The 9,264-nt window shown below is 42.9% G+C and overlaps 1 pseudogene; it reads left to right on the forward strand.

The window, feature by feature from the left end:
- The first annotated feature begins 951 nt into the window (after positions 1–951).
- LOC148094363 (polypeptide N-acetylgalactosaminyltransferase 1 pseudogene) lies at positions 952–5,161 on the forward strand (annotated as a pseudogene).
- The last annotated feature ends 4,103 nt before the right edge of the window (positions 5,162–9,264 follow it).

Raw genomic sequence — 9,264 nt, forward strand, 5'->3', positions numbered from 1 at the left:
CAGGTACAAAATTATGAATGTAACTCTCACTTTGAAGAAAATCAAAATGATGGGTAGCAGAGCTCCTGCCATCTCTGGCCCCACGCACTTACCCGAGAGAGAGGTGCGGGAGGTGGCGGGGGCAGAGGAAGGTCTAACGTGGGATCTGCTGCTGGAGGTGGTAAATCATCCTCATAATGGCTCATAATCTGAACGGCTCATGGGCCAGAGATTGTCTCTGCACTAAACAAGAAGAGAGTTTTGTTAATAAAATAATGTGACATCTCAGGGAGAGAAAAAAATGTCAAATATAGCAAATGTATCACATTATATGTTAAGTATATATAGAAATTAAAATATATTTTATTTGGAAGCATCCATTCATATATTATCAATCATTATTCAACAAACAGTTCAACATTATCTTTGAAGAAACATTTACTTATTAATATTTTTATACTTACTGTACATTATTACTCTAAAGGCTTAGATTAAAAAAATTCCCTTTACTTCTTTCAAAAAATAGGATAGTTTTGAGACTTAAATGCAGGATCGTGTTCCCTTTCATTGCTGACAAAAATATCTTCTTGTCCCTTCAACTCAATCCAGACACACAAAATGCAACCTGAAATCCAGAATTATAAAAATTGTACCTACCATGATGTCAAGGTTGCTTAAGTTTTGTTTTCAAATTACAGCTCCACACGTAGTTCAGTCATTATTATTACTTCAAATTACTTAAGGAAAGAAATTATTATGTTTACCATTTAAATCCTTAAAACCGGCACTGCAGTTAAATTCAGCCCGGGAGGTTCAGGGTCCGAGGGAGGAAGCCTGTCGGCTCCTCAACTCCGTGGAAACAGGTCCCCGCCCCAGAAGGTTGATCGCGATGCTAACATTCCTGCAGCACATTTAGTCATTAGGTCAAAGTGACTTATTAACACATTTTCTCTCTAAGTCTGTTCTGTAAACATGGAATCCCGAGGCCCGGCCGGCCGCCCGCCCACTGGAGCCCCCTCACCCACCCGGTCCCCACAAGTCCCCCCGCGGGAAAGGCGGGCGCACGGGGGAGGCGCCGGGCAGCGGGGCGCAGGCAGGCAGGCCCCGAGCGCCCCGGGGAAGGAGCCGCCGGGACCCGACGGCGGGGCGGCGACCCGGGGACCCGGCGCCCAGCGGCCGCTGGCCAGCGCCCGGCAGGCGGCGGAGAAGCGCCGGGAAGGCCCCGGGCGCCGCCCCCCGGAGAGGAGGGAGCAGCGGAGGGAGCGCCCCCTAGAGGCGGCGAGAGCGCCCCACGCCGGGGGACAGCGCCCCGCCCGGCGCTCCCTGCAGCGGCTGGGGACCCGAGGGGGGCCCGGGGGCAGGCGGGCGGCGCCCCGAAAGGAGAGCCGAGTCCCCCGACCGGAGGCGGGCACGGTCCCCGGGGCGGAGGCGAGAGCGCTCCCTGGAGGGAAGGAGCGGAGAGGACAGAGTCGCCCGGGACAGGAGGAGCCGAGGAGGCCCGAGGCCGGGGCAGGAGCAGCAGCCCCCGGAGCAGCAGGGGGCACAGAGAATGTAGCCCAGACCTCAGCCTCTGAGCGCGGGGCCCGCCGCCCTTGACCCTGTCACAGGTCCTGGAGGAAGGTCACAGACCTGCAAGGGCTAGTTTCCTACCTAATGGAGCGGCTGACACCTGATGATCCTGTGAAGAGCAAGAAAGATTTTATGCATTTGCATCTTATAAGAAAAAATATGTATATAGACACTAGAGATTATATAATTTTCTAACCTAGTCTTTCTATAAAAGTGCAGGGGAGACTGTTTAGTGGTAGTGGTTGTGGGAGGGATGCACTTGGGGAAAATCCCTCTGTTGGCTAAATGTCTGACCACGATGACCGTGGGAATTGCCCTAACAGAATGAATGAGTGACCGATGTCTTCAGTCAACCGAATTCAGGCACAATTAGGCAAAAGCTTTATTTTTTTTTTCTCCACCAGTCACAGTTACATCAGCAATATATAATATCATCAATCTCCAGTTGTTTTATTTTCATTTTATTTTTAAAAAATATATCTTTATTGATTTCAGAGAGAGGAAAGGAGGGAGAGAGAGTTGAGTTAAGTTCAGACGTGTTAGAATTGATCTTCAAAATTCTAGCGGGACAGTTGCCACCTGTCTACCAAGGAGAAAGCAGTCCTCTGTTGCTCCTGAGCATGGCTGTGGGGGGAGAGAGTCGGGTGGGGGAGAGGGAGAGAGGGGGAGAAGGAAAGACTGGGGGGCGGGGAGCTCTCTCCATTCTCTCCGCCTGGTGACAGCAATAACTAGTAACTCTCAGGTGCTCTCACTCTGAGCCGGGCCCTGTCCTTGTGCTTCACATGTCCCGCTGATTAAATCCATCCTCACCGCCTCCTTAGGTAGGACGCTTCTATTTCCATTTTACAGAAGAGGAAACTAAGGCACCCAGATTAAGCACTTGCCTGAAGTTACACAATTTAAGTCAGTCAACAAATATTTATTGATCCCGGGTACTGTGCTAGGCCTCCACAAACCTCTGGGAGCTTTTTCTCTGCGGGTTTTCCACAACTGTGTTTCTCTTCACAAATGTGCTCAGGATGAACTGTCTGACTTTACCTACATACCACACCCCTTTCCATTTTAAAGCTGCTTAAATAAAAATGTTTGCATCCTTGCACGGAGACTGTTATTTTACCCTGCGTCGTATCATGTATTTCTTAGTGCAGGTGCAGTGTTTTGAGTCTATCGCTAGATTAACTGAGCTCCAATATAACTAGATGAGAAAAAAGGTTGAAAAATATGAGGCTCTGTCAGTATCAATGTGCTTTCGTGTTTTTATTATGTAAAAACTTTTTCGTGGCGCCGGGAGGACCACGCCCGAGCGGTCTGGCCGCGGCCCTGCGGCCGGCCCCGCGCTGACGCGGCCCAGCGAGAGGCGGCGGCGACAGCGGGGACAGCGGGGACAGCGGGGACAGCGGGGACAGCGGCAGCAGCGCCCCCGGGGCAGCGCGCCCAGCCCGAGGCCCGGCGCGGGGCGGGAGCGGGAGCGGCGGAGGCGGGAGCGGGAGCGGGAGCGGGAGCGGCGGGAGACTAACCCCGCGGCTGCGGCGGGGGGACCGCGCCCTATCCCGGAGCCGGCTCCGAGGAGCGCCCGCCGCTGCGCGGACCGAGGTTATAACCGTGGTTGCTGATGAACCTGGATTGGAAAGTTTTTCATGATCTTTGTATATTTATATATATATATATATTTTTTTAAATTTTGCACTTAAAGTGCCGTGAGAAAATGTGCACATTGCAAGGTGGCCCTAGCCACCTCCTGGAGTTGGGTGCTCTTGGATATGTTCCTGCTGCTGTACTTCAGTGAATGCAACAAATGTGATGAGAAGGAGAGAGGCCTCCCTGCTGGGCATGTCCCAGAGCCAGGACAAAAGCCTCAGGAAGGTCCTGGAGAAACGGGGAAACCAGTCGTCATTCCTAAAGAGGATCAAGAAAAGATGAAAGCGATGTTTAAAATCAGCCAGTTCAATTCAGTGGCAAGTGAGATGATTGCACTCAGCAGATCTTTACCAGATGTTGGGCTAGGAGGGTGTAAAACAAAGGTGTGTCCAGAGAATCTTCCTACAAGTGTGGTGATTGTTTTCCACAGCGAGGCTCGGAGCACACTTCTGCGAACTGTCCATAGTGTCATTAATCGCTCACCAAGACACATGCTAGAAGAAATTGTTCTAGTGGATGATGCCAGTGAAAGAGACTTTTTGAAAAGACCTCTAGAGAGTCATGTGAAAAAATTAAAAGTACCAGATCACGTAATTCGAATGGAACAGCGTTCTGGGTTGATCAGAGCCAGATTAGAAGGGGCTGCTGTGTCTAAAGGCCAAGTGATCCCTTTCTTAGATGCTCACTGTGAATGCGAAGTGGGAGGGCTGGAGCCTCTCAGCAAGGATCAGACAGACAGGAAAAAGGTGTGTCCCATCACTGATGTGATCAGTGATGATACTTTTGAGTACATGGCAGGTCCTGGTATGACCTATGGCGGATTCAACTGGAAGCTCAATTTTCGCTGGTATCCTGTTCCCCAAAGAGAAATGGACAGAAGGAAAGGTGATCGGACTCTCCTGTCAGGACCCCTACAATGGCAGGAGGCCTTTTTTCAATAGACAGAGATTACTTTCAGGAAATTGGAACATGATGCTGGAATGGATATTTGGGGAGGAGAAAACCTAGAAATTTCCTTTAGGATTTGGCAATGTGGAGGAACTTTGGAGATCATTACTTACTCACAGGTTAGACGTGTGTTTCTGAAAGCTACACCTTACACGTTTCCAGGAGGCACAGGACAGATTATTAATAAAAATAACAGATGACTTGCAGAAGTGTGGATGGATGAATTCAAGAATTTATTCTATATAATTTCTCCAGGTGTTAGGAAGGTAGATTACGGAGATATAGCATCAAGACTTGGTCTAAGACACAAACTCCAATGCAAACCTTTGTCTTGGTACCTAGAGAATATTTATCCTGATTCACAGATTCCACGTCACTATTTCTCTTTGGGAGAGATACGAAATATGGAAACAAATCAGTGTCTGGATATCATGGCTAGAAAGGAGAATGACAAAGTTGGCATTTTTAACTGTCATGGTGTGGGAGGTAATCAGGTTTTCTCTTATACGGCCAACAAAGAAATCAGAACGGATGACCTCTGCTTGGATGTCTCCAAACTCAATGGCCCAGTCACAATGCTCAAATGCCACCACCTAAAAGGCAACCAACTTTGGGAGTATGATCCCATGAAATTAACCCTGCAGCATGTGAACAGTCATCAGTGCCTGGATAAAGCTACAGAAGAGGATAGCCAGGGGCCCAGCACCGGAGACTGCAATGGAAGCCGGTCACAGCAACGGCTTCTCCGAAACGTCACCCTTCCAGAAATATTCTGAGACCAAGTTTACACAAAAAGAAAAAAATAAGGATTGACCGGGCTACCTCAGCGTACATTTCTGCCACATTCTTAAGTAGCAAAAAAGGAACAATGCTTCCTCCTGCAGGATGTGAGGTTTATCAGCCATTAGAACTTAGACTTGCTTCTCACAAGCTGTGAACCAGCCTCCTGTCCAGGGACCAGCACCTACAATGGAGCGAGACTGTGCACCCTGATGTTTACAAGACTGAAGAGTCTTTAGTCAAGAATCATTGTAAAGACTATTCAGAAAATGAACCAATCAACAAAACGTGCTTTCCGGAAGGCTGCACTTCTAGGGTTTGCTAGCACATCAGTAATTTCTGCTGAACGTGCTGTGATGATGAAGATTTTCAAGATTTTTTTCTGACTAGAACTGGTGGCCAGTATATTAAATATTGATATAAAGATATATGAAAAGAACTGGAATCAGGCTCAGAATCATGGAAACATTTTTACAATTAAAAAACCCCACTATATTAAACAGGGTTTAAAGGAAATTAAAACAGAACTATGAGAAGTACAATTTGTTATAGTATAGTATCAAACTTCTGTACAGATTTTATACCTCAGTGGGGAAACAGAACTGATTCCAATGACATTCATTTTGTTTTCATCTCTGATAGTCATGGACGCTTTTTTATTTCTCTTTGGGGTGCTGAAACTGGGCTGGGGGAAAGGCTCTTTGAAAGTAGTTTTAATCGTTTTCTACAATTTTTAAAATTTGGTTTGTGGGCTGTTGAAATTGTAATTAATTGCCTTCCAAAAATGGAGATTTAAAATAATGTCTGGTCTCACTGAACAGTTAGGTATCTCAGTTGCTCTTGGGTCAGCTGGCTTATAGACTGTAGCACACACACATTTCTTAGTAGATTTTCAACATCTTAACTTGATTCAGTTGATTATGCTTAATACCCAAGATTCATACCACTGTACTACAGATTTGTTTTCACAGCACTAAATCTTCAGTTTTTGGTTTATTACTCCACGCAACAAAAGGCCTGCAGAGGTGATTTATTACTTGGGTATTTGGAGATGATACATTTGATGTTTTTTTTGAAAACTGTTTTCACTCCATACTCAGATGTGCTTCATTGTCAAGTGCACATTTAGATTAGATTCTTGGACTGTAATGTTGATCTGCTGCTTTTTTTAAAAAAATAAAATTTGACTGAAAATGTTTAATTGTCATTTTTAATGAGTTAGCCAAAGAAGTGCAGCTGTTATTCCTGATTTCTAATACTGCAAAAAATAACCTGAGTTTGACTAAAAGTTGATTAAGTTTTAATCTCATTGTGACATTTTTCCTGATATATAGAGCAATCCATTGGCAAAAGTGCATATATTTCCCTTTCTATTTGTAAGATTATATTTAAATGATATTCTTTTCTTTAATTATCAAAGACTTTCACTGCAGGCAATGGTATTTCTTGTGCCTAAGAATGTTTCTGAAAGTTGCATCACTAATGATACTTGCCAAGTTGAGTGTACAGAAAAATCTCATATCCTATTCAAGTTAATATCAGGCACATGTGGATGCTTTTAGGTGAGTCTGTAGTACAGAATGCAAAATTTTGTACCCAGGAAATTTGAAATTAAGCAGCGCTGGATGAAATTTTTCCCCTGCTCCATGAGCTGTGTTAATTCTATCTTCAGTATGCCTAATGCTTGAGTAAACCAGATGTCTAATCACTAAATTATTTTCATGCTCAAAATTTCAGGTTTTGTACTCTAGCATAGCTTGGTTTTCTTCCTTACTGTAAGAAAGCTTAATAGTGGTGTGATTTAAGGTTTCGTTTTGTTTTTTGTTTTTTAAGAGGGGGATGTGAGTGATTTATAATTCGTGGGTACTTTTAGAACCTGATAGATAATCCCATTGCCTTTATTTTTCTAATTAAAGAATTCCTAAATACTTTGGAAATATAAAATATTCCTGAAAAATATATATAAATAAATAAAAATAAAGATTTTTTAAAACTCATGCTTTTCGAGGAAAAAAGTAAGCCCACACATTACAACTACAGATACAAAAGAAGAGAAAAATTTAAAAAATCTGTTGATGCTAGGGACCACACACAGTATGAAATATGTTGTGCAGCATCCAGACGATCACAAATACTTGTGGAAACTGAAGTAGCTTGAGAGCTAGAGTACGGTATGGCTGGAAAATAATTTGACAATATTGGATTTTACCTGATTCCTTCAGTGTTTTTATTTTATTTTTTTGAATGCAATGAAGGCACTTATCAAGAGGAAGTGGTTCACAGAACAACACAGCACATGGTTAAAGGTTGGAGGAAGGGGAGAGGCTAAAGCTTCAGTGCAACAGGAAACAGGAAACAGAAGCATCTCTGAATTACACATAATATCAAATAATACTCAATGGAAAAGTAAGATGAAGAAATCTCTTGGTTCAGTACATCTGAGACCAGTGAAAATTTTAAGAAATAGACTGACTAACAAACAGTTATTAAGTTAATAGGATAATAACCATGGTCATATGAATAATTCAGACCAACACAACAATCAATCACAGGGAAACTGGTGTGGACACTGCAAAAGGAATGGCCAAAACAAAAGGGTTCTTTGTTAAGCAATATTGTGATGGTCAAAGTTAGAGGAAAAACATTTTAAAATAAAAAGTTTATCAAAAATGGCATAATGTTAATAATTTTAAAACCATTAAGAGGGTGCTTTGAAAAGCCTTAGAATTTGTTACAGTGTAGACACTGTCACACACACACACATACACAACATGGGATGGGCTACCATATTTTTTTAAGTATGATTTGATTTAAAAAAAAAAATTATCTTTATCGCCCTAGCCGGTCTTGCTCAGTGGTTAGAGCGTTGCCCTGGCACGTACCTCGGTTGCAGGCTTGATCCCTGGCCCCTGTAGGGGTGCGTGCAGGAGGCAGCCAATCGGTGTGTCTCTGTCTCTCTGCCTCTCTCCTCTCTACTCTCTCTGGAAAAAAAAAAGCAATGGAAAAAGTATCCTCTGGTGAGGATTTAAAAAAAATTACCTTATTGTTGAAAGTATTACAGATGTCCCCTTTCCCCCCATTGACACCCTCCACCCCACACCCGTGCCTCCCCCCCAGGCCTTCACTGCACTATTGTCTGTGTCCATGGGCTATGCATATATGCATATAAGTTCTTTGGTTAATCTCTTCCCACCATCCCCCTTCTCCCTTCCCTATGAGATTCCTCAGTCTGTTCCATGCTTACATATCTCTGGATCTATTTTGTTACTTTATTTTGTTCTTTAGATTCCACATATAAGTGAGATCATGTGATGTTTGTCTTTCTCTGACTGGCTTATTTCACTTAACATAATACTCTCCAGGTCCTTCCATGCTGTCTCAAAGGGTAAGAGATCCTACTTTTTTACAGCTGCATAGTATTCCATTGTGTAAATGTACCAAAGCTTTATTATCCACTCATCTACTGATGGGTGCTTGGGCTGTTTCCAAATTTATACTTTCTTGATAGCACTCTTTGTAGCACAAAAGTTTTAAAGTTGGATGTAGTACAATTTATCTATCTTTTCTTTTTTTGATTGCGCTTTTGGTATTATATCTAAGAAGCTATTCCTTCATCCAAGGTCATAAAGATCTACTCCTATCCTTTCTTCTAAGAGTTTTATCATTTTAGCTCTTATATTTATGTCTATGACCCATTTTGAGTTAGTTTTGTGTAGTGTGAGTCATTATTTTTTAAGGGATGTTATTGAGAGCAGTGTTTTTTAGACCTAAAGGATCGCCCCCCCAAATGCACATTCAATCAAAATATACTCACTGAATCATGTGTGCAAATGCAAGCAGTAGTGAACCAGGCACTATGATAAAAATAGAAAAGGCACTGTAGCAGCAAGTACTATACTATTGTAATCCAGGAGCAATCCAAATGGATTTGGGGTAAATTAATGATTGTTCCTGCAAAGAACTGACTCCACCAAAACTGGTTTAGATCCATAGAAAAGTTATTGATTAACCTGGCATGGAAATTAATCCTTGGCTTAAAACACACAGACACCAAAGGAACAAACAAAACAAAATACCCCCCAAACCTCAAGAACCCTAAAGAGCTGAATCACCAGATTGAAATTCACTTCTAGAAGCACATGTGTGTTATGTTTTATGTGTTTTATGTTTCACGTAACTGTTACCATGTAACTTTTCTAAGTTGAACTGAAAATTGCAAAATACTTTTTTTATGGTGATACCTTCACAGTACTTAAATTATGCCCCACATTTATATTTTGATTAGCTAAGCAATATATTGTTTTTCTCAGATTTCTATCATTTGTCTGCCTCTTGGTAAAGAATCTGAAC

This window comes from Miniopterus natalensis, chromosome 1, assembly GCF_054644295.1.
Source record: "Miniopterus natalensis isolate mMinNat1 chromosome 1, mMinNat1.hap1, whole genome shotgun sequence".
In the NCBI taxonomy this organism is placed as follows: domain Eukaryota; kingdom Metazoa; phylum Chordata; class Mammalia; order Chiroptera; family Miniopteridae; genus Miniopterus; species Miniopterus natalensis.